Here is a 26900-nt window from a genome sequence, read left to right on the forward strand (position 1 = left end):
TGATATCCCTCTATCAAGAATATTGACCAGGGGTCGGCAAACTTTTGGACTACTAGGCCATTTCAGGAGGTCAAGAAGTGCCTAGGCCAGAAGAAACAAGGTGTCCAAGGAAAGGTTCTTTTTCAACCGTGACTGCAAGCGAGCAGCCTCAGTCTTCGCTCAACCCGGTGTAGTCTCTGTACGTGTGCGCGTGCTTGGAATCGATATGCTCCTTGAGATTGGACCACTTGAAAGTGCTGTTGGCGTCATTGCACCCCAAATACAGGGCTTTGTTGCCGCGTTGGATGAAGAATATTTTGTCAGTCCATTCGGGGTTGAAGACACGATGTTCGAGGTCAACCTTCCAGAGACTGGTAGCTGCGCGTTGCTTCTGCTCTTTAGGCATAGTAATTGGGGTTGCTGTGCGGGAACTCGATATCGCGGGAACTGGATAACGCTACAATTCAATTAGGCCAGATCCAACAAAAAATAACTAGGGGGGCGTTAGGCCAGACTGGAATACTGGTTAGGCTGTAGTTTGCAGTTTGTAGTTTTCTAGATGATGAAATTTGCTCTTCCTTTTTTGCAACAAGTCACAAATGAATCTGTTCTTCTCTACTTGTGTTTAATATTTGCTGCCCCTAGGTGACAATGTGAGCCTTTATGAGGTTTCCATTTAGGAATACATACAATGCTTTCACTTCCAGGGGCCTCAGCAGTTTACCAGTTTGCTCTGTAGATCTCAGTGTTCCAGGAGAAGTTAGATTCCTGCTCAGTCCCTGTTTTCTTTCACTCTTTCTTTCTGGGCTACAGAAGACAGGAGGGAGAGATAAAAGTTAATCAGCACTAGCTGTGTTCTCATTCAGGGATCTATTGGATGGTTCCTGTGACCTCATCTAGACAGTTTGTGGCTAAGGAGAGCGATTCCCAGATCCTTCATAGTCTCTACGCCCCTGTACAACCTCAGACTTTGTATGCTGCAGTCTAGGTGTGTGGTCTCTTTCCACACAGGCATCGAGCACACGGACTACATCAGATTTATTTTATACAGTCACGAAAGCCAAACATCTACTTAAAGTGGACCTGTTAAAAAAAGCTAAATAATCCAGCGGCCTACTTAAAGGGCCAGTGAATATAAGAAGTTAATAAAGGCATATGAAATTAAAGTCAAAACTTTTCCAGTTCATTTTAAATAGAGCAAGATATGAATAAAGGGGTTTCTGCTACTTGTGACCCACTGGGGAGTTTTCCCTTCACTTCCTGTCCTGTAAATGTAGCATGAAGAGAGGAAATATCTCCTAAATCCCTATAGACATTTGTCAGGACTAAAAATGTTGTATCTTTTTTTTTTCTCTAGCCTTGTGACAAAGGTAAGAAAGACTGATGAAGAAAGTAAATCCCCCTAATAGGAATATGTAAGTAATGGAAAGTTGTCCGGAGTTTTACCTTCTCGCCACTGTAATCATCCACCAACAACTAAAACTAAATTCAAACAATGCAAATACTCAAAGTAATCATTTTGAATAAGGGTACACATAATAGTAAGAAAACTTTTCTATAAAAAGGATTGAGTAGCTGTGCCTGCCTAAAACTGTGCAGCTACAGAACCTGTTTCCTATAATTGCATGTAATACAGGAATGTTGGGTAATGTAGTCCGGCATTAACTTTTCTTAATACTTTGGGTGTCTCATGGTTACACCTGATTGACCCGAGTTCATAACAGAGAGGAAATAGGATGTAGTGCAGTGTACAAACACATTGTTTGCATGCCCCTATTGACAGATTGCTATTGGAAATGGACAAGTTTGTTCAATTTTGGGTTTGGTTGAGCTGTAAGTTTCCATTCCTGCACTGAAGATAAAACCATTTGACATGTAAGACCTCCAAAAAAATGTGAATTACCGTATTTTTCGGCGTATAAGACGCACTTTTTCTTCCCCAAAACTGGGGGGGAAAAGTGGGTGCGTCTTATACACCGAATACATGGTAAAAAAAAAAAAAATCATACTCACCCGATACCGCGATCCCGCGATGCTGCGTGCTTCTTTAATCACTCTGTGTCAATGTATCCCCTTCTGATCACTCTGTGTCAATGTATCCCCTTCTGATCACTCTGTGTCAATGTATCCCCTTCTGATCACTCTGTGTCAGAGTGATTAGAAGGGGATACATTGACACAGTGATTTTTAAGTATTTTGTTCAGGATCTTTTTTTTCTAGGTTTTTCTTGTTTAAAATTGGGTGCGTCTTATAGGCCGGAGCGTCTTATACGCCGAAAAATACGGTATCTTTAAAATTGTGGAAAGCGTCACTCAAAAACAGGAGAGCTCTGCAAAGAAAGCTGTAGTGACAGACATTAACACTCGTCCTCTTCTTAATCCTCCTGTAAGCAGGTATTTTAAAGTTCAGGCTTGCATGGGTTTCAATACACAGGACCAATGGACGTCCGATCATCATTGCAAGGTCTAGACATTTTCAGCCACATTCTTGTGTTTACGTGTGCTAGTTGGAAGTACCAAACAGAGGAAGGTTGAGTGCATCTTGCTGTACTCCATCCTACTGCTTATTTTGACACAAATCTGCATGCCTAGCATGCTAACCAAGCAACCATCAACTTGAAGAAAAAAAAAAAAAAAAAAGACAAATCCTTTTGGGGTCCGTAGTCTATGACCAGCTCTACTTAGCTGTGTAGCCTTTTGTTTCATATCAGCTGCCATGTTCAAAGAAGACTTACAAGTGACAGCTGTCAGAATCCTCCCAAGAGATTAATGGACAGGAAATCAACTGTGGAAGAGGTCACTCCCCACGACACCAAATTTCTATTTAAATATAAAGGAAAAGAGAAACAGTTCCTTTATACAACAACCTTTATGTTTAAAGAAGAACCCGGTTAAGTATTCATTTTTTTGCATAAAATTGAAACTACAGAAGATTGTAAACCTCATCTAGATTATATTTTTTCTGTGCATTGTGAAAGGTATACAAACCCAATATGGCGGCCACTATTAGTAGATGGAGGATTTCAAATTAAAATTCTTGCCTCATTGCATACACCTAATGCGATTGCTGCCCAAAGCAAATCTGTGCAATCAAAATCAATGACAACTAATCTGAACCCATTATTTGCTGCAATCTTCAGTCCTATACAAAGTGTAAAAGGCCCATATGACTACTCAAGAGTCTATGACAAGCACTCCTTGCATAAACCTAAAAGAAACTTAATCAGAAACATAGAAAACTTATCCTTTGCAGTAAGTGGGATTGGCTGCTTACAGACAGCAGATTAGCTATTTACAATTTTTGTTACTTTTGAACAATATGTTTCATCAACAATTTCATAAATCAAATGTTAAGGAAATAGCCAATAATCAATTACTCAAACTTATTTCAAGACACCTTCCACATCAACCCCCATTATGAAGTTGGCTTTGGTCACCATCATGCTGAACATAAAAGTGACCTCAATAGTACAAACCTAACTTTCGTTGTACTGACCTCTCCTTTAATGTATAGGCTGGACTTAGCCTTGCAAATTGATTTGAAAATTAAACATTCTGAAAATTCCACCATCACCTAAATAATTTAGGCTCAATGATAAGACCATATTCAGGTTTATTTATTATAAATACATAAAACAGGTCTTATAGGAAAAAAATGGTGAAATAGTGTAAACTTCACAAGAAACCAGAATAGACTTTATGAGCTGAGCAGAAATGTCACCAAAACTAAAAAAAATAGATTTAGAAATGGATAAAACAGGGTGCCAAAAATCCATTTACTAATGACCACTTGTCAGTCTTTTACTGCAGTTTGATAGAACCAATTCACATGCATGTTTTCTGGTAAGGTGTAGGTGTGCTACGATCATCTTTTTTAAAAGCTACAGCAAACTGCAACACATAAATGCAAACTGGCCACATTGGATGCAATAAGATTTGTAGTCATTGGGAAACATTTTTCTCAGATTTATCCCAGCTACTTGAATGTTTTCAAGTTTCTAAAAATACAACTTGAAGAAAGATTCAAAATGTATCATTACCTTTTACGTAAAGGAGCAGAAATCCTATTTTTAGGCATAGTGCCTCTTTGAGATCTGTACTGAAATGAATATAATGATCTCACTTGTAAACTTAAAACCTAAAATGTCACCCCCTTCCCCTATTCCTTCACCAACAGTTTCCCTAAATGAAAATGACAGCACAAGATGTTTTGCATAAATGTAGTCTTTCACCATTCCTGCAGCTCACGGTGGGAGTTGATAATGTAGTATCAAATATCGCTTTTTTTATAGTAAACCAAGAGGATTGGTACCGTGTCACCACGTACAGACCACAGCGTGCGGAATGGGAAGAGGTTGTACTTGTGAGAGTACAGGAGGAATACTAAAGTACAAAACTTCATTAGCAGTTTATAACACAGGAGTACAGGTACACTGTGCTACCCATAGAACAAAATTGTATAAAAAAAGTCAAAAGTGCAGCCTCAAATACACAAGCTGATCCAGAGAAAGGTAGATAAACCACTTATAAAGAATGGTTCAAGTTACTTTCAGCAACATCCATAATCCATTTAGATTTTTTAGTGCCATGCAAACAAAAGGTATAATCCTTTATCATTGGCTTTAAACTAAAAATGTACTGCATTTATAAATCGCATTCAAGTCAGTAATTTGGATGAAAAAAGGGAAAACTTCACCAGGCCTGGACAAATCCCAGAATATAGACAGGTTTTTCTTAGTCTTCTGCTGTTGTGTACTAACTAACTTCTTAATACAGAAGACAATCCATTAAGGTGTCAAGTCAGCTGATCTATGGTCAATCCACATTTAATAGAAGCCAAAGAAAAAAACACGTACCTCGCCTGCAGAAAAGTGTTTCAGCTGCTCTACAGCACCTTGTCACATGACCTATACAACAACACTGGTCACATGATCCCTGCCAAAGGCACTGCTATAAAAAGTAAAACTTGCTAGTCATTGGCTCTACCTGAAACATAATCCTCGTTCTTAAAAGAAGACCGAGGCATTGCTCACATGACCAGCCACAAGAAAAGCCTTCAGTTTATTATCTGAAGGGAAGGTAAGTAACTCACATGTTTAGGATTGTTGGGTTGGCCGGAGATAAAATTTATATCACTGCCTATTGGCTAAAAGTCCTCCCTAATACCAATAGTTTTCAGCAGGATTATCACACAATTTGTCAAAATTATTTCTTGCCAACTCTCCGAGTAACACCATAGCATAAAAAAACAGTTCCGTGCACAAACTTCTTTTCTCCTCTCATAAAAATATATTTTTGATAAACATGATAAAGGTACATTTCCTAATACTGTAAGCAACATTTTATTGGGATCCAGCACCAACTCTATTTTCCAATGATCTGGCTACAGCAAGTGTAGGAAATTATTCGTACAGAATGTTGTGCAGCCAAAGGACGGCCTGGAGTTTGGTTTGTATTTCGATGGATGGTCTTTGAGTGAAATGTCACAGGATGTAATGTACAAAGTATACAGAGGAAAAAATTAACCCGGACACATGTAAGCCAGTTGCCCCCTTCTCATCTTTCACATAGCATACATTGCAAGCGGGCCCAAACCAAAATACAGGCAGCTTGTAGAGCATCTCTAGCAAAGGAAATGGTGATATATGAATACAAACAGCCAGGGAGAGCCTGCAAGAAGTCCCCACCACCTCCATCCCTCTTCTGCAATGTGAAGGTGCTTTTTGTATATGACCATAAGGGGCCAGGCCAAGGATAGAAGAAAAGTACCTAGCCACAGGAATCGCACTGCAGAGCAGGAGCCATATAAGCCACAGGATACCAAGAGGGGCGGTCAGGGTCTGCACACTTGCAATAGTCTCCGTTTTCTGCATTTGTCTGGTAGCACCCTGCGGTGATACAGTCTAGACCTGAAAAGAGCCTCCAAACAATGCAGCATTGGCTTGCACACACACAAGCTTGCAGGGGGCTGATCCCTGCTCCTCAGTGGGTGACAGAAGAGAAGGGGCAAAGAAAATTGAAGATGACAACTTTTATGGCAGTTAAATGACTTTTCTTTAGGTCTCTGATGGTTAGGGCAATAATTGATAGCTTTTAAAAACAAAAAAACTTTTGTAACATTCTTCATGGTTAAGGAAATTTAACTCCCCTTTACTGATCTGTAAATTTGCTCTGGGTTGATATTTGTAGTTCTCTAACAGCTCTTTCAGTTTTCCAAGAATATGATTAAACATTTAATGGATTCTGTTTTTATCTAATATACACAACTGTATCCCAGAAATACATTTATTAGTGCATTTATTGGCCTCAACGTGTTATCTCAAATTTATTAATAAAATATTTTTACCTGGCTTACTTATCACTAAGAACAAATCAACTGATAACCAAGCTCCAGGATCTGTCATAGTCAAGCTTAGACCTCGGAGCCCTCATATAAGGGGCATGCACAGTTCTAGCTCTATCTTTTCTATGGAAATATGGGTAAAGCCAAAATTTAGCCAAATCTCTACAGCAGATACAAGCCTTGGAGTTGTCTCCACACAGCATAGATCACTCAGGATCAATTTCTTGCAAAGTTAAATAATGTATGGATAGCCTTAGCAACAAAAAACATGAAGATGTTTGTTGGTACCCCACATGAAAAAACAAAAACCCACAGCTGCCTCTGAAATCATCTGAGGGAATTGGCATCTATGATTGTTTATTCTTTAACTTTGCTTTTGAGCTTTGATTTAACTGAACAATTCAAATAACACAAACATGACAAGACCATTGTTTTTTTGTTGGACAAGCTTTAGAGGCAGTCACTGCAAACAAGCAATATCTAAAGCTTTCAATTAAACTTGTGCACCTGTCCACAGGTAGTTTGGCACACTTTCCCTGCCCAAACAATTCCAGGTGTGTCAGGATTGAAGGATTCTCTCTTCAGACTGCAAGTTTCCATTCTTTTACTAAACCATAGGATTTAAATTAGTGCTTTATACAAGACCACTTCAAAAAAAGTACAGGGTCTTGTTTTTAGCCATTTGCTGTTTTTTTTTACCTGTGGGTTTTGGGAGTTTCCTGGCATGGAGCAGTATATTTCACAACAGAATGCCTTGAGATTTCATTGCTTCATGTGCAGACTTATAACAAGCCTCCTCCATGTTTCACAGTAGGGATTGTTCTCTATTCTTTGAAAACATTTTTGGTCACCTATGGACATTGAACTGAAGTGACTTGCCAAAGTTCTAGTTTTGTTTTATCTGTTTAAAGCATTCTACTAGAAACATTGTGGCTACTCAGTATTCATTTTAGCAAATTCCTGTCTAGCTTTTTTTTTTTTTTTTTGCTTTTCTTTCCAGAAAGTGGAGTCGTCCTGGGACTTCTTCCACTGAGCCTGCTGTCATTAGGAAAAGTGATGGATGTGCAATTAAGCACTAATAGACCTTGACCTTGGATTTTGCCTGGTATTTCTTTGGACTTTGTGCCTACTGTTTTCTATCTGTTTGCCCATTCTAGGGTCATGCTAGGGAATTTGGCTACAGTCATATGGACCTTAAACTTCCTATTAATATTCATAACTCTTCACACAGAACCATTAGGCTTCTTACAAAAGGTCTTATAGCCTTTGCCTTCAACCGTTTGTACGTAATTTTCTTTCTGACCTGCTCAGACAATTCTCTCCCTGGCTTTCTCTGGTCCATAATCAGTGGGACATACAAGGATACCAAACAACTCAATCATACAATGATACAAAGCAAATCAAGATGTAAGTGATACAGACTAACAAAAAAAAATAGCTAGTTCATAAAACTAGCTACTTAAGGATTTATAATATTTTCTAGGGGTGCCTACAAACATGTCTAGGCCATTTAGAATATCTTTGCAATCAATACACACTTGCTTTGCTCTACCATAAAACCCATCCAAGCCATTCGGGTATACTATATGGGACTAAAGCTGTTTTTTTTTTTTTTTTTAACTTTTAAGCACGTTTAGGCACTTTTTCAATAAGCGGTAAGGGTACCAACAAACTTATTCACAGCCGTGAGATGGCTTACACAGTGAAATGTACAAAAAGTTTATTCATTAACAATTCTATCATAGCAATGGGCTCATCTATGTGTAATATTAATAATATTACACATAGTAATATTAATATGTGAGGAATTGAATCCTAAAAGACACAATTTGCACTTTGAAGAAGGGCTTCTCAGTCACTGTTGATGAGTTTGTCTTGACTCCCAACTAATGACAGTGAACATGTGACTGCAATAAAACACTCAACTGTTGTAAATAAATAAGTGCGTGGTCTGGAATCCCAATCATTTGGCAATCTCTGTAAATAGTAGTTAATACTGTACACGGGTCTTGCAACACTACCTGCTTTACCAACATGCACTTTGGAATGAATTAAAAATAGAACTTGTGTACAGGAAGTGCTGGAAACGATGCACAGAAACCAATAAAACATAAAGCCACAGCTACCAATCAGAAATCAATGTGCTGCAATGAAACAAGAAGTTTTGATGTGTTGCAAGAAGTTATTGCTCACCATTGCTGTCCTGCAGAAATAAAACAATGCAGCTTATGGAGAATATTGAATGTCTTCTCTTCTTGGACCTTTTTTTGTTTTGTTTCATAAACCTTTTTATCATGGGGGAACCCTTGAAATAACTTTCAGGTCTTCAGGGAACCCCTGTTATAATTACTATATCCACAGATTACAGTATATTAGTGCAGTGGTCAGTAGGAACAATGTTACCCTTACATTGCTGGACATTGGGAAGAATGTCACCCTTACAGATAGCCCAAAAAATCATTGGAGTCACATAAACTGACCTGAGAAGTACAAACTCCTCAAGGAATCCCCAGCAACCTCTGGAGGGACAAACGCTGCTTTAGAGTGTCAGCTCTGTGGCACTTGTGTTCGTATCCTTTGGCTGATTGCTTTATCACTATTAAGCACATGTATACGTTTATTTGGATGCCACCCCATGGCACTAAAGGCAATTTCAACATTCAATCATGGACAAAATTGATACAAAAAAAAACTAAAATTAAACCAAAAAGCAAAGAAACCCAGCAAAATGTATGGAGCCCCCTGATTGTTCTTGCCATAGCCACCTGCCCCATTAGACTAAATAGTCTTCACAGCCTGAGAAAAATACCAGCTGAGCTTTTTATATGCTAAAACACATTCTAATATAACAAACCCTGAATATAGGGAACTCTATAGCAGAAGCTTGCATACAGACACACAATATTAATATACTAAAGCCTTATATATGGAAATAATATAGTAGAGCCTGGTGAAAGGAATAATCCCACAGCAGAAGCTTTTATATGGAGGACTAATAAAACAGACTTTTATATGGAATAATAAAAATATATCAGATTCCTATAGATGGAAAGACAATGGAACCCAGCCTGCTGTACATATTAGAAATATAGCGATCATTCACATAGCAGAACCTTGTAAATGGTATAATAATACAACACAATCACATGGATGGTGCAGGATCAGCAGATGTTTATATACAAAGTAACATAATATTGTATCAGATTGTATCAATATTGTAACACTTCTCTAGGTGATGTTATCATACATAAGTGTAATGAATGAATATAATACAGGAGATCCCCAGCACAGATTGCCCGGTGGCACCATCTCACCTCTCTGTGCCCATAGGACTTGCAGTAAATCCCAGCGGTCATGCCTTCCAGTAAATCCAATCCTGGAGCTCACACAGTCCCAATACAGAAGATCCTTGGCAGAAAGTCCCAGGCAGGAGTCTGAATCCAGGTCAGGGGCCCCAACTGTCCTCTATAGGGATACCCAGCAAGAGAGGAGACTGTGGCTGCTCCCAGGGGTGCTGTGCCCCTTCATACCCGCACAATGGTGCCCAGGTACTGCGGGGATCAGCCGGCAGAAGGCAGAGAAGAGGCAGCAGCGTCCAGCCCTGGGAGAAGAAGGGAAGGAGGAGGAGGAGGGCTGGGGGTGGAGGAAGCACTGAGGGTGGGACCTGTGTGGGAAAGACCCTCTGTGTCCCAGACCCCTTCCCTGCCGGCACCCAGCATGCCAGGGGTTAATTCCTCCCCTCCCCCGCCTCTGCATTCCTGCTAGGTACAGGGGCGTCCCAGGCTGACCTTCCCTGTGCTCAGTGACAGCACTGCAACCTCAGGACACATTCCACACCTGGGAGAAGGGGCAGTATCCTGCTTTATCCTAAGGGGATACCTGTATACACCCCATAGCATGTGCAGCACCCATAGAGATCAGTGTATACACCCCATAGCATGTGCAGCACCCATAGAGATCAGTGTGCAGCACCCATAGCATGTGCAGCACCCATAGAGATCAGTGTGCAGCACCCATAGAGATCGGTGTATACATCCCATGGCATGTGCAGCACCCATAGAGATCAGCGTGCAGCACCCATAGAGATCAGTGTATACACCCCATAGCATATGCAGCACCCATAGAGATTAGTGTATACACCCCATATCATGTGGAGCACCCATAGCGATCAGTGTATATCACCCATAGAGATCAGTGTATACACCCCATAGCATGTACATCACCCATAGAGATCAGTGTGCAGCATCCATAGAGAACAGTGTATACACTCCATAGCATGTGCAGCACCCATAGAGATCAGTGTATACACTCCATAGCATGTGCAGCACCCATAGAGATCAGTGTATACACCCCATATCACATACAGCACCCATAGAGATCAGTGTATACACCCCGTATCATGTGCAGCACCCATAGAGATCAGTGTATACACTCCATAGCATGTGCAGCACCCATAGCGATCAGTGTATATCACCCATAGAGATCAGTGTATACACCCCATATCATGTGCAGCACCCATAGTGATCAGTGTACAGCACCTATAGAGATCAGTGTATATGCCCCAAAGCATGTGCAGCACCCATAAAGATCAGTGTGCAACACCCATAGGGATCAGTGTGTATCACCCATAGAGATCAGTGAATATCACCCATCGAGATCAGTGTATATCACCCATAGGGATCAATGTATAACACCTATACAGAGCAATGTACATCACCCATAGAGTGCATAGCATATCCCCTATATTGTGCAATGTGTACATTACCCATAGAGATCAGTGTATAGCACCCATAGAGTGCGCAGTATGTCCTCTATAAAATTCAATGTGTGCATCACTTATAGAGATCAGTGTATATCACCCACTGAGTGCACAGTACACATCACCCATAGAGTACACAATGTACAACACCCATAAAGAGCAATGTACATCACCCACAGAGTGCACAGTATATACCCTATAAAAACAATGTGTGCATTAACCATGGAGATCAGAGTATATAAACCATGGAGTGCAGAGAATTCCCTCTAAAGTGCAATTTGTGCATATTTTAAAAAGTGTAATGAGGTCATTGCATACATTCCCCAATCACATACAGTGTACAGATCAGAGTATATCACCCATAGAGTTTAGTGTAAATCAGCTATAGAGTGCATAGTAAATCCCCAGTATATCCCCTACAAAGTCCAATGTATACATCACTCATGTAGATCAGTGTTTTCACTGATACAGTGCACAGTATATTCCCTATGAAATGCAATGTGTGCATTACCCATAGAGTGCACAGTATACCCTCTACAAAATGCAATGTGTACATCACTCAGAGATCAGTGTATATCACCCATAAAATGCACAGAACATTTCCTATAAAGTGCACTGAGTGCATCACCCATGGAGATCAGTGTACAGAACCGACAGAATGCACAGTGTATAAATTCAATCTATGCATCACCCAAAGAATGTATAGACCATGCCCTATAAAGTGCAATGTGTGCATAACCCATAGTGTAGAGATCAGTGTACAGAAGCCATAACATTCTTAAGATTCCCATAACAATAAATCCTATATAGGAGTGCCCTGCATACACCCCCCTATAAGGTGCATACTTCCTACTGACCACCACACTAATGTGCTGTGAGGTGTGAATATATTAATATAGCAGGGGTTCCCTGAAGACCTGAAAGGTATTCCCCCATGTTAAAAAGGTCTAGAAAAGCTGCCTTGGGAAGTACAAATCGCATGAACTGTGTAGCGCCCCCCTCCAAAGGTTTAATGTGTGCACAGTGAAAACCCCCTACAGACTTTAATGTCTACATTCCCTGTAGAGTGCATAGTGTATATCCCCCATAGATTACAATGTATGCATCTACCCAGCATGTGCATTGTATACATCCACATACAGGTAATCTGTATACATTCCCTATAGAGAACACTATTCACACCCTCCTTCCCCTGCTGTGCACTGTGTATTATCCTTTATAGGATGCACTCTGTCTTCTGATAATTATTACTGTATACATCAACCACATTTCTCATGTACTGTCCATCAATGTGCAATATACACTCTTTTATTGATCAATAATACTGAACAGATGTCTTCAGTGTATATTCATATTGTATGTATGACTACGGTAGGGACATTAGATTGTGAGCGCCTTTGAGGGACAGCTAGTGACATGACTATAGACTTTGAACAGCGCTGCGTAATATGATGGTGCTATATAAATACTGTGTAATAATAATAATATGTATATCCCCAGAGTTTCCTGTGTATTGTACAAGCATGTGGTTCATAGTCTGCAGTCTTTCTCAAGTTTATTAACATGGGGGAACCCTTGAGATAACTTTCAGGTCTTCAGGGAACTATTTCTATAATTCTATATGCACAGATCACAGTACATTGATGTGGAGGTCAGTGGGAAGAATCCTCTTACATTGCTGGCCATTAGGAAGAATGTCACCCTTATTATTATAACCCTAGATCTCCAGTAGGCATCATTCACAGATGATAATATTCCTAGATTAATAATAATATCTGCACCCACCACAAATTGTACTTTTGTTTATTATACATACAAATCCATTGCATGCCTTTGTGCTTTCATTGAGAACCATTAGAATCAGATGTAACCTTGTAAAGCAAAACCTTCCATAACAAATACATTTATATCAATTTAAAGTGTATCTAAAACTCATATTTTTTTATTTTGATTTGGATAGGGGAAAAGGGGGTAAGAACTTCTGCTATGTTTTCTAACTTTTTGTATTCCTATTGGAGAAATTCTATATCCCTTTGTCTTGGGGTTGAAAGTGAGGGAAACAAAGGGCACACTGGAGAAATCTTTTATTGGGGGCATTAGTTTTAAATGCAATTTCCCACTCACGCTTTTCACTTCCTGTTGTGTCTACAAGTTAATAAAGACTTTAATTCTTTTATTTTTCATATAATCATGGAAAAACTCATGATTACGCATAAATCAAGGGGTTGCATCTTTTTCGGATTGTTTTGCTCCAATTGGTGAGACTGCACACTACTTCCTGTCTCGGTGACACAACGACAAATACACACATCTCCATAGGTGCACAGATAAAAACTTGACAAAAATCTAAACCTTCCCCGTTCTATTCACAGGACTACGTTTGCATTCTGTGTCCTGAAGGCGCAAAATGAAGTAAACTGAAGGAAATTCCCATTAAGGACACAGGTTTAACATTTTTATTCAACAGGATTTATATAGTGCTAACATATTACGCAGCGCTGTACATTAAATAGAAGTTGCAAATGACAGACAGATACAGACAGTGACACAGGAGGAGGAGAGGACCCTGCCCCGAAGAGCTTACAATCTAGAACAAAATATAAAAAAAGTCACCAAGCATTGCTCACAGTTGCTCTTTATTAGCCAGTCCTGCCATATTATTGGCCAGTTTAGCCAAAATGAACCAACACCAAATGTTCCCTGATTTATTTTTATCATTGTTAAACCTACCAGAAGATTACCTAAATTGTGCCGCAGATTTCTCACTCACTTTTTCACATGAAATTCATTGCATGACAGGCAGTATGGAGGCTCAGTGGTTAGCACTCATTAGCTAGCAAACTTTGAATGGAAGTCATAAAAGTTATTTGCTATTTGTTAGCAAATGGTTTCAACCCTGGACCAGATCCCTTCCAAGTTTGGTGATCAGCCAGGTTCACTGATAAAAGCGTATCTTCTCTTGGGGAGCTTTAATAAATCAGCCCCATTATCTGCATGGAGTTTGCAGGTTCTCCCCGTGCTTGTGTGGGTTTCCTCCCACATTCCAAAAACATGCAGTTGGCAATTGGCTTCCCCCCAAAGTTGACCTTAGACTGTGGTAAAGACATATGACTATGGTAGGGACATTAGATTGTGAGCCCCTTTGAGAGACAGCTAGTGACATGACTATGGAGTTTGTACAGGGCTGCATATTATGTTGGCGCTATAAAAACACTGTGAATTCTGTTTTTTTGGAAAACGTTCCAGGATACAAGAAAAACGTTGCAGGTACAAGAATAGAATATTTTACAATCTTTGGTGAAAAATAGAAATGACCAAAAGTGCGTCCATGTGTCCATGCAATGTATGAAAATGTATACCCTCTTAGCCAAATGAACATAAAGGGTTCACAGTATTTTCAGCCTCATTTTTATGACAGCGCGGGGGTCAAATATTTATTTAGGCATGAATGAATTTTAGAGTATAGGTTCGCTTTCAGCACGAGGTGTACTCAGCTTGGGGAGTAAGAGGCAGACATAGTACAGAGGGCACACATCCTGTACACAATCACTTTCACACACACATTCACTGTACACAGAGGCCCGGGCCCAGCCTGCTGCATACCAAGACTTGCCCTGTGGGAGTGTTCAGCCAGCGGAAGCTGCAGCCTCACAGTCTGGGCTACATTTGTGTTTTATCCTGCAGGCCTCTTTGAAGTCACCAAGAGGAAGAAAAGAAAAAAAAACTCACCCTGCGGGCACATGAATAGCACTTACTATCTCCATAGTTGCAGCATTAACTAAATAACAGGATTAGCCGGTCCGGAGATGTTTGGGTGCTTTAGGCAACCATCTTCTGCAGCTCAGGTCATTACAGAAAAAAAATAAAAATAAAATTCAAATAATATTATGTGGAATAGTTTGAGATTTGTGTGTGGCCTTTTGTTTCTGTGTATTGCCAATAAAATTTTTTGTTTACAAAATTTGTTTACAATTTAAAAGTCTATATTTTAAAGTAAAACGCTGTGTAATATGTTGGCACTTTATTAATACTGTTTATTATTATTATTAATAATAATAATAATAATAATAAAAACGCCTTGGCAGTTATAGTTTCAAGTCTGAGGAGTAAAATATTAATGTCTAGGTTCTTGTAACAATAGGTGGAATTGGTGACCAAGAGCGAATTGATAATATATATATATATATATATATATATATATATATATTCTTCACCCCCTATTTATTGTACAGCACTGTGTAAAATAGAGGATATTTCTCCCACCTCCTTAGATTGTAAGCTCTTGGTCCTCCCCTCCTCCTGTGTCACTGTATCTGTCTGTCATTTGCTACCCCTATTAAATGCACAGCACTGTCCAATATGTAGCTCTTTATAAATACTGTTTTTATTATTATTATTTATAATAATAATATGTTGGCACTATTTAAATCCTGTTTATTAATAATATTATTAATAATGATAATAATATGTTGGTGCTATATAAATACTGTTTTTATTATTATTATTAATATATAAAATAATAATATATATGTGCCAGTGCCTGAAAACATAATAGACTGACAACATCCAACATATCATTATTATACCTATTTATTATCAAACAGTAATCATATAGCAGTAACATATTATGCAGCGCTGTACATTAAATAGGGATTGCAATTGACAGACAGATACAAACGGTGACAGGAGGAGGAGAGAACCCTGCCCAAACGATATTACAATCTAAGAGATTGTGACTGTCTAAGGCCTAGTACACATGAGCAAGTCTTCCACCAATTGTGTGCATGCCTTACCAATCAGAATAATCTTTCCATACTCAGTTGCACAGAAGTTTTAAAACACTGCAAGAATGAGTACATTATTCTTCCTGCTGTTCTTTCTCTGGTAGAAAGTGTTGAATTTGATAAATCCTTCTTACACATGACATGACTTAAATATTTTACCTACACATTGGGCCTGATTTATTAAAGCTCTTCAATACTAGAGAAGATAGACTGTCATTAGAGAACCTGGGTGATCCAGCAAGGCTGGAATAGTTTATGATTGAAAACATTTGCCAACCAAAAGCAACTGTTTTTTTGAAGAAATCCATTCCAAGTTTGCTGGATCACCCATGTTCTCCCATGATAGTCTATCTTCTCCAGCCTTGGAGAGCTTTAATAAATCAGGCCCATTGGATCTATCCACATTTAATTGGAAACTCCAAACCAGTCAGCTGCTGATTTCCTTGCTTTTTCTTATAGCAACCAGATTGTTTTTGGATATATTTGGTTGCAATCAGTGCAATTTAGCATCGGATTGAAAGCATCTTATTGGAAGTGTAACATCCCAGTTTCCTTGCCATCTTTCACAATGGGATCAGTTGTGAAATTGCGACTGGTTTCTAATTGTCTAGACGCTCCAAACGCCATTACCATAGTGATAGGATGGGGACGAGTTCCCATGAAAGATGGCTGCTGTGTTGTGAATGAAGACAATTCTGTATATGTGTACTCAGCACACAACTATATAAATAGCTGCTGCTGTTTTAGGCTTTTTTTTCTGTCAAAGGATTCCACAAGCTAAGAATAAAATAAACACAGCACTGGCCGCAAATAGCTGTTCAGCACATACTACGCTGCTGGCTCCCAGCACTGATCTAAGCAAGCAATGACCATTGCACGAATGGAATGTAAACCCTGCGATAAAAATGCAAAGTTCATTACAAGTTTCATTGCAGGATAAAGAACCGGAGAGAGATAGCTATTCAACTGCCTAAATGTCCACAACAAATGTCTCCATTACCAGCAGAGGGAGCTGTTAGGGGTACTAATAATCTGCCTGGGGTGATGTGGGGGCAGTGTAGAAAAGGGTATCACAGGTACCCTAACACAAATGATTAGAATAACTATAATAGAAAAGAGGCATTGGTGAAAGTAAAAAGCAATTTGGAAAACGCTGGATGTCTGGCTTTCAAAATTTCCCAAACTTGTTAAAATTTTCTGAATTTTGTGGCAGGTATTCCAATAGGGGACAAGTATGCAGGCTGCTTGCTTATTAGTAAAGAGAAAGTACTAAGGCCGGAAAGCCAGGCAACTAGTCATATGGAGGTCATCACTGATCAAACATTATGGCCAAAAGCACATTGACCGGAAGCCGAGTCCTGCACAGATTCCTGATCTCAACCCCACTGATCACCTTTGGGATGAATTGAAACATCTTAAATGGGCATAGGCATACTTTAAAACGAATTCTCAGAGGAGTGGAAACTGTTAAGGACCCAATGGTGAGGGCTAACTTTTGCCCATGCTTTTAAGAAAGGATGTTTAGCCAACTCATACAGGTGTGATAGGTACGTGAACACAAATGTTTCATAATATTGTGTACTTTTTCTACCATGTAATAATTACCTCTAGTGTTCTTCCCAGACCCTTTTAGCCGGGCGTACCACTCGGCACTTTTTAGTCACCACCTGACTGTTTTTGGGTGTTTACTAAAAATAGGTCATGATACAGGGGCACTGAACAGTTGGGGCATTATACCAAGATGATGGAAAAACAGGACCTACTCAGGGGGGGGTGGGCATTTGAAAGTTGGGACAAAGTAAAATGGGTGGTAGAAATCTAATAGAATTATAAGGGTTACTGGACTCCTAGGACAACAACAACTGGGAAAACCAAATTTGTCACGTGTTGCCTTGCCCACCTGCCTTCGGTTTCACCCCATCCCCAAAAATTTCTGGGGAGAACACTGACCTCATTTTATGCCTAGCTTTTCCCAACATGAGAAATATGGCTAACTTATTGCCAGTTTGCCACACCATGATGTGCAGGACATCACTGGGGCAGGAAAACAAGGGTACACCTCCCCTTGTATTTGTCCTCTACCATACAACCTACTTCTCATTTTTTTAAAAAAAAGGGTAATACATACCTACCCATTGTACAGAAATCACCTTAAATTTTGGAAGGTCCTTTTGTGTGTGAACAATCGCAAATGCCCCTTGTCACGCCCCTTTATATTTGTCGCAACCAATGCTTTAAACCGGTCGCATCGCTTGCTTTTATCAGGCCACCCCCGTGGTTGTAAGCATGTATATCAACATGAAGGACAGGCTGAATAATTAATGACATTTTGATCAAGCCGATAACAGCTCTTTGGCGGGAACCCTGGCATGGACAAGAATCGGGTGAGTAATGACGATACATTCGCCACCCTCACAACAATAATACTAAGAAGGGTGCAGCGTTTGCCAAATAAAGCTGTTTTGTCAGCCAACCCCTCCGGATTTGCATGAAAAAAGCCACTTTCAGGAGGAATTGCAGCTTAATTAAAGAGCAGCCTTCACCCTAATTAGCATTATCATGCTGCTTGGAACTTTGCATAAGTGTAAATCACTTCCTCATTAGCCGCTGGCACCATTGCAGAGGAGCATGGTACCAGATGTGGAGTAATACATGTACATAGATTTGTAATGTTCTGCAGATATACAGCAGCTTACATTCTGCATAATGAATAAAGTTAAAGCCTACCTAGATAGACAACCATTTTATGTAAAGTAAAAATTCTGGGTTTTTTTTGTTTTTTTTTGCAACGCCTTTTTTAAAAAAGAAAAAAGGGTGCAGCATCGCCCCCTTAAATGAATGGGAGCACAAAGCCTACGAATGGGAGCACAAAGCTACGTCAAGCATCCCGGGAGGCTCTTGGGTGCTCCTTCTGCACATACGAAGAAGGAGCCTTTTCGCGCAAAGAGAAAAGTGTTTTTTCCATCCTAGGTCACCCGATTTTGCATCTAGGTTGGGTGACATTGGATGAAGAACCAGGAAGAAGAGGAGAAGATGGCGGCACCCGGGGCGCCTGCTCCGGGTTAGAGCGAGACCCGATGCAAGACACCTATGGATGGATTGGGATGCTCTGCGGGATTAAAGGTAAGTGTATTTTTTTTAGGGGCACTTTTCAGTTTAGTTCCCCTTTATTGGTTCCATTTCTCAACTGGACACTGATATTTGATTGTCAGTCCAACCAAACATGTCTAAGCGATCATGAAGCCCAGTGGGCCATATTAGCACCTGGCTCCTCTTATGCGATGTATACTTCAACGCCAAGAACTTCCTGCCATTTTTTCCACATCTGTGCATTCCATCTCCTAAATTGTAAGCTCTTCATGGCAGGGTTCTCTCCTCCTCCTGTGTCACTGTCTGTCATTTCCACTCCTATTAATGAACATAGACCCAAGAGCTGAATGCCTTTCCCAGCCTTGTTACCCTCAGTGGAAAAAATACAATTATTTTAAGGTCTCAGGGAACCCCTCCTAAAATATCCAGGGGTCAACAATGCCCCTCTAGGATTGTGGTGAGAATGTTACCTATATAGACGGCATAAAGGATACTTATGTGGCTCATCCATGTGGTGGTATACACAGAACTATGCAGGTACTGCGTCAGAAAGAAGGACAGTCAGCCACAACTGCCTGCAACCTCTGAAGGAATCGTATGGTTCCATGCAGCAATGGTGCACTGACAATCCTTTGTCAATTAATAAATAAATATCATCCTAAGCCCTGAAATCATAAAAAAAAGCTTTTACATACTAAAACAATTTCAAAGCTATAAAGCTTCAACATTTTACTACAATTTTTCATGAATGAATAGCCAGTGATTTTCACATTAAGGTCCTTCTTCCACTCTGGCTCTCTATCAGCCTGGAATCTACTCTGGCTTTCTCTCAGGCTGCAACCCACTCTGGCTCTCTTCTCAGCCTCTTGCTAATAAATTCCCTTCTTCTTTTTTGCACCTGCGTGCAGGTGAATATAACCCAAACTCTGATTTGGGTTGGGCCAAGGAACCCACCCTTTCACTACCTTGGCCGGCTCCAGGGCCCTAAAATCCCTAGTTTTTCTTCCTAAAAACCTACACACACATAACTATTCTCTATTCCCGGGAGCCTTTCTAACACTTTCCCTGACATTTTAGGGACACTCTGTCACAATATCTATCCTAATCTTGAAAATTGTAAAAAGCCTTTTGTATACAGAAGCTCAGTAGCTCAAGTTGACAATTACAAACACAAGTAAAAAAGTCATTAGTAACTTCTCTGCCTCCTTTGCTTCTGTTAAAAAGGACCCCATATAAATATCAAAACAGGCAGCGAGAGAGAGAAGGAGAGTCTGAAAGTTATCAGCTCCTGCTGTGCTTTCTCTTTAGAAAACCAAGAATATACTAGAAATCCTTTGGTATGGATGTACCCCATTTATTTGAAATAAAGTATATATGTATGGTTAAAAAACACATATGACATCATCAATGTATAAGCCTAAAATAAACAAAACACAGAATCATTATTGTAATCATTTAGTCCGATGAAAGCATGGACCGGTATACACGGCACACAGCAATGCATGTGTGCTCAATGTCAATGGGCTGCCAAAGCTCCATCATGCACTCAAACCAGACTTGCAGCATTCTTTGGCCCTACATAAGCTACCTGTTGCATTGCAGAAACTGCAAAGAAAGTCTACTTCAAATGAAAAGGAAAAATAATAAAAGAAGGAATGCTACCATTCATCATTTGAAAGAAAGACGGGATCATCGCACGTTGTATGACAACAGGTCAGGATGAAGTCACCAGTGTGATGGCAATAAGATCTGTCTGAGAAGCTGCATTTAAATGTCAGGGCATGAGCAATGGATGAATATTCTCCATGTGCTCTGCACACAGAGAGCTTTGCACATAGTTTTATGATTCATTACAAGCAACCAGGTCTTGTACTTTCATTGCGGGCAATGATGACCTCATCGCTGAGGCCTGAATGGGGGAGATTATGTATAACTGTAGTTCTCACCATTGTTCTCTATGGAACCTCCTAATGGTTTAATCACATTCATCATTTTTTCTGTCAGCAGAGAGTGTTAGAGATGGAAAGGCATTATGGAGGAACTCTGGTGAGAATGACATATGCGCTAAAGAATGCTAAACTAAAAAGAAATAAAAACATATAGAGCATATAAATCAATGTATGCATTTTTAGTACAGATAACAACATGGAAATTAGCAGCATGGATTAGGTGTCTGTGCCACATTGGTCACATGGCTAAAATGCTGACAGCATCCAAGATCAGGAAACGTATATACATCTGTGAATTTGGAGTATTAGTGCTGTGAAAGCATGAATTGCTGTGGATTTAAGGGAGTTATAAAGAGGAGGCAAATGTTTTTTGGAAGATTTACAATCCTACTGGAATGTCCAAAGGAGTGCTGGAGATGATTTTTATAAGAACAGGATTCCAGGGCTGTAAATATTTACAGCATATCAAACTGAGAAAGCAGCAAGACACTGCTGAAAAGGCCTAACATATATATATATATATATATATATATATATATATATATATATATATATATATATATATATTATTATTGTGAAACAGGATTTATATAGCGCCAACATATTATGCAGCGCTGTACCTTAAATAGGGGTTGCAAATGACAGACAGATACTGACAGTGACACAGAAGGAGGGGAGGACCCTGCCCCGAAGAGCTTACAATCTAGGAGGTGGGGGAAGTATCACCCAAAAACGGGCAGCTCAGTGGCTCAGAGATGGCATTCTGGCCTTTGCAGCGCTAGGGCCCAGGTTTGAATCTCAGCCAGGACACTATCTGCATGGAGTTTGCAGGTTCTCCCCATGTCTGTGTGGGTTTCCTCCCACATCCTAAAAACATGTGGTAAGGTTAATTGGCTTCCCCTCAAAATTGACCTTAGACTACATTAATGACATATGACTATGTTAGGGACATTAGATTGTGAGTTCCTTTGAGGAACAGTTAGTGATACGGGTATTGACTTTGTACAGTGCTGTGTAATATGATGGTGCTATATAAATACTGTGTAATAATAATAGGGGGGATATATATATATATTTAAAGACAAAGATATAATAAGTTGCAATTTCTACATGAGATGGCTGCATTTGTTTTCCTTTCCAGACTGCAAGTTTTCAGAGAAATACCTCCAAAATAAAAATTCTACATAGATGAGGTTCGCCAGGTGAAGGGAATAAAATTTGGTCCATATATGCTTTAGGTATTGCATCTTGTTTATGTGACACAGGTACACTGTGCCCATACAATGTAAGGTAACTTTTTTAATAAGTATGGTGTTATTCTCCTATTAGTGCTTAGCGCCATTCTTCTTTTTAAGACGCACAGATCTTTCAGGTCTCAATGGCAGGAGCTGGCTTTGCCTTCCCAGAGGTATTTGCCATTGTGCTCAGGAAACAGAATCCTGATTTGTATTCCTAGTAATAGCTGGGCACAATCTGCTCCTTATCCTGCACCTGAAAGAGGTGAGCTGGGGATCTGTCATCTCTAGCCTGGCTGTACCTCCCTGTGACTCCACATTATGAGGAGGGCATTGTTCCTACGCTGACAGGTTCTCCTAGGCCATTTTCAGCACAGGCCTCGTTATCTCATCAAGGTCTCTGTCGTGTCCATTGTCTCTATGGATTATGCTTTGTTCAACCTTTGGGCTCTGCAATTTGCATCTGTTTTTCTAAGGAGACCCAAGGCTGTTCCATGAGAACTGAGTTTAAGAAACCATGGGATTTTAGGCAGACATCTGTGAATGGGGCTGTCAAACAATTGCAGCTGAAAATCACGGAAGGATAGCTTACAATTTAGCATTTGCTTCTCCATTGCCATTTATGAGTGGTTATGAGAATACAGATGGAAGAATCTAGATCATTTATTGTACATTATGCATGCCATCCGCTTGTCACAAATATAAACTCCTACCATACACTACAATTGGGTCTTCATCTAACAGCAGTGGCTTAGGCCAAACCTCACTTGTTGAATGCAATTAATAATAAATTATAACGTTTTTTTGATCACAGTTTTGAACATAGTTTTATTGTTCTTTTTTTAAGATTTAAAAAAAAATGTAATACAAGATGCATCCATACATGCAGGACATTCAATAGCACAAATGCAAGCATTTCTAATGTTGCACCCCCTGCATGCTTGTTGGCAACCTATATAAACTGACTCTTTTCTTTGCCAGGATTTACAGAGACTGCTGCCAAATATCAATTATTTAATCAATAAACAACTTACCAATGTATGGATGCATATTCAGTGAAAACAAACTGTGCTCTAGGTAATTCCATGCCAAAGTATTACCCACTGGGTTCTGCAACCTTGTCTGTAACACTGAGAAGGAGATGCCAGGCTGTCAATCTCAGCTCACATATCAAAGACACCTTTGCCATTCCTGTGTCAGTTTTGTGGCACTGTATATTAGAAGCCAGGGGGAGTGACTGGAAATTGACTTTTAACATGAAGTCAAAATATGGAAATCAGTGACAGCACCATTTAGTCTGCATGAATGGAGGACTGCAATATAAAGGGACCACAATATTTACAGGTCTGTTTGAGATAAGTGAAGGGGCGTGCATCCCTCTGTTATGGGACCCCCGACTGGCCTACCCGTCTTCTTCTGTCTTTTGAAACCCTCACTACTGCTTACCATTCCATATCCCCCTCCTATTGTGTGTTACTTCCCTTACCTTCTAGATTGTAAGCTCTTCAGGGCAGGGTCCTCGCCTCCTCCTGTGTCAATGTCTGTATCTGTCTGTCATTTGCAACCCCTACTTAATCTACAGCGCTGCGTAAGATGTTGGTGCTATATAAATCCTGTTAATAATAATAATAATAATAATAATAATCCCATCTCTGAGTCATTCAGTCTCAAGACAATTAGAAAGCAAGAATCTTTAAAGTAGAACTAGTTCTGCATTTATAAATTGCAAGCAGGCAGGATTTTTTATTGCAAAAGGGACAGGCAATGTCCATTCTGCAATAAAACAAGCTTGCTTGCCTGTTTGTAATCTTTTTTAGAAGCCCATATAGCTGAAAATAAGCAGCTGTGTAAGATGCTGTGATATCCTGGATATCCCCACAATCTCTTGGGGTTCATAGGACTAAATGAACTCCTGCACACATGTGTGGGAGTTAAGTCATCCCAGCTTGACCAAAAAAGATTGGTCAGGATCCGACACATGAATGGGACTGGATGAAGAAGGTGGTGCCTGTGTCGGAAAAGGTGAGTGTAAATAAAAAATTGCTATCAGGCAGGTACATTTATTTATTATTAGGATCTGCCTGGTTGCAATTATTGATTTTGAAGGTTAAGTTTCAGCTGTTCCTGTTTTTGCTTGAAATTCCCCACACATGACGAATGCAAGTGATACATATGTAATACTAATATGCACTATTTTATATCACCTGAATAATTGCAACGGGGCTTTCATAAAACAGAAGGTATGCAAATGCATACATTCCTTTATTAATCCTAAAGATAGATCCATGGAAATCATTCATTTATGCCTCAGTGGCTAACCATATATTCCATATTGCTGTTTATACTACAAATACATTCAAATTTTTATTTAAGCCATTTAGTCCAAACTGTATATAGCTACTTCAGGCTTGTTCTCCCTCATTATTGTATTGCAAGGAAATTATGGCTTCTATAGGGCTGGGCTTTAGGCAAAAAGGAGAATGTAGCCTGTTGAGTTATACTTTCTCATATTTACGTAATTAAAAAGGAAAAAGTTGTATTGAACAAATATATATTTCTGCCACATGGACATGAGTTGCTGGTAACGCTTATCCACTGAAAATACACAACAGCCTAAAATAACATAAAAAAGCAGCAAGCCACGAATACAAATAACTTTCCAATCACTTATATGAATCATAAACCTGTGATAAATCATTTTTATTTCATTCCAGTACACGAGGCTGGACCTCAGCCATAGTTTCACGGATAATTTGCTTTTGTGATGTTCTTTGACACAGCTACAAGGTATAAGCTCAGTTTATTAGGGTTCACTTTAGGATATGCGAAGATAGGACAGAAGCAGAAACTGCATTTCTCCCATGACCCTTTGCTGAAGCCAAACTCCAGAGAAATCCCTAAGGCACAGAGGCTGCAGAGTGTTTGTTACAAATGCCTTCTCCTCGTCTTCCAGTATCTCAACTGCTGCGCGCTAAGAGCTCAGTTGGTTTATGGTGACCACAAGTATGTCTTTCGCTATGAATAGGATTTTCCAAAACAAATATGGATTTCCCAACTGTTCCTCTTAGTCTTCCCGTCAGTGGTTGGAGAAGCTATCTGTACAAAGAAAGAGTTTAGACCTCCCACTGATGTTCATCCTTGATGTCCTATGGTTGTATCGGCTTTCTTGCCTTGGTGCCACCTGGCCTGTACCCATCAGAAATTCAGAGAAATGGCAGCATCTATATGTCCCCCTGCCAAGTTTAATTCATTACTTTTTTTTTTTTTTTTGACATGTCACTGAAAAGCGCAGAAACTTTGTAAGGTTTTTTACTGCTTTCTCAGATTTTAAAGAAGAACCTGACCCATATCTGATAACTTTGAAACTAAAGATGGACACCTTGGGATAATGAAGTCATGCAATGGATGGTGCTGACTACACCAAAAATGGGCATGGCTAAATTGTGTTAATTAGTCGGTGTGGTTTAAAGAAGCATGGTCAAATAAAATCTAAGCCTACATATTGAATTAATACACAGTATTAATATAGCGTCAACAAAGTCCATAGTCATGTCACTAGCTGTCCCTCAAAGGGGCTCACAATCTAATGTCCTTACCATAGTCATATGTCATTACCAAAATCTATGGTAATTTGTTTTTGAGGGAAAGGCAATTAACCTAAACAAGTTTTTTTTTTGGAATTTGGGGGGAAACCAGAGTACCCAAGAGGAAACCCACACAAACATGGGGGGAACCTGCAAACTTGATGCAGATAGTGTCCTGGCTAATTTAACCTGGGACCTAGCCCTGAAAAGGCCATAGTGCTAACCTCTGGGCCATTGTGATCCCCTGTGAATACACTATAAACCTGGAATGGGCAAACTTTTTGGCTAAGGGGCCTCAATGAGTTTTAAAATTTGACGGGCCAGGCCAGTATCAGATGGATGGAGAATGTTTGTATGAATTGATATAAATTACATGTAAAAGCAGTCAGGATTGAGAAGTCCAGTAGCTGTATATGGCCTGTGGACCGTGGTTTGCCCATGTCTGCTGTAAACGATTTGCAGTCTTCGTACCCTCATATTACTCCATAATTACTATGCAATGAGTCTTACTTACACAAACCTAAAAAAGCAAATATATACAGACAGCTCACACTTGTCTGAGACAAGCTGCACAGCAACAAGCAACTGTTAAGAAAATATACAACATTGCAAATAATGTGCAGGTCAATGTAATGTACCACTTGGCACATAAAGGGCAGTACAGAGTTGTACAGTCAGGACAATGCAATGGGTTGCACACTTTACTAAGGAGTGTGCTTTACTGGTACCAAAGATGTAAACACTGTCACATTTACAATCCTTTTCCTTTTACAAAGAGAATAAAACAGCAGGCATTTTTTGTTGTTTTAGAAATCACCAATGCCCTTTTTTATTGCTTCCAATTCTTAATAGCTGTTTTTCAGCTGTGATGACTGCGTGGCATCTTTGGTCCAGTTTTCCTGATGGTGACAGCATGCTTGAGTAAGGTCCTTGCAAAAGGCTTTTGTATGCTTCAAACAGGTTTTGCATTGCTAAAACTATCTAAAGGAATCCGAAACTAACTTCAACAAAGTAAAATTTAGCCTTCATTAGGTGGTCATGTGACACAATGAAACCCCATATGTCACCCCATAACAGTAAGTATTTTAACAAAGACCTGGATCACTAGGTATTATTTTTATGAATTAAAGGAAAATAGAAAAAAATACACATTAAATGACATCAACATGTTAAAACTT

At 39.6% G+C, this 26900-nt stretch overlaps 1 protein-coding gene across 4 annotated transcripts in view; it reads right to left on the reverse strand.

Annotated features, from left to right (window-relative positions):
• Positions 1-26900, reverse strand: part of CDON (cell adhesion associated, oncogene regulated) — an 82277-nt gene that overhangs the window by 27105 nt on the left and 28272 nt on the right. The window contains exon 1 of one of the 4 annotated variants that reach the window (XM_072427295.1): positions 9636-9900. The exons of the other annotated variants lie outside the window; for them this stretch is intronic. The gene's annotated coding sequence lies outside the window, so the exon portion shown is untranslated. Of the gene's footprint in view, positions 1-9635; positions 9901-26900 lie in introns of those variants that run through there. 4 annotated transcript variants of the gene reach the window in all.

Source organism: Pyxicephalus adspersus, chromosome 11 (assembly GCF_032062135.1).
Source record: "Pyxicephalus adspersus chromosome 11, UCB_Pads_2.0, whole genome shotgun sequence".
In the NCBI taxonomy this organism is placed as follows: domain Eukaryota; kingdom Metazoa; phylum Chordata; class Amphibia; order Anura; family Pyxicephalidae; genus Pyxicephalus; species Pyxicephalus adspersus.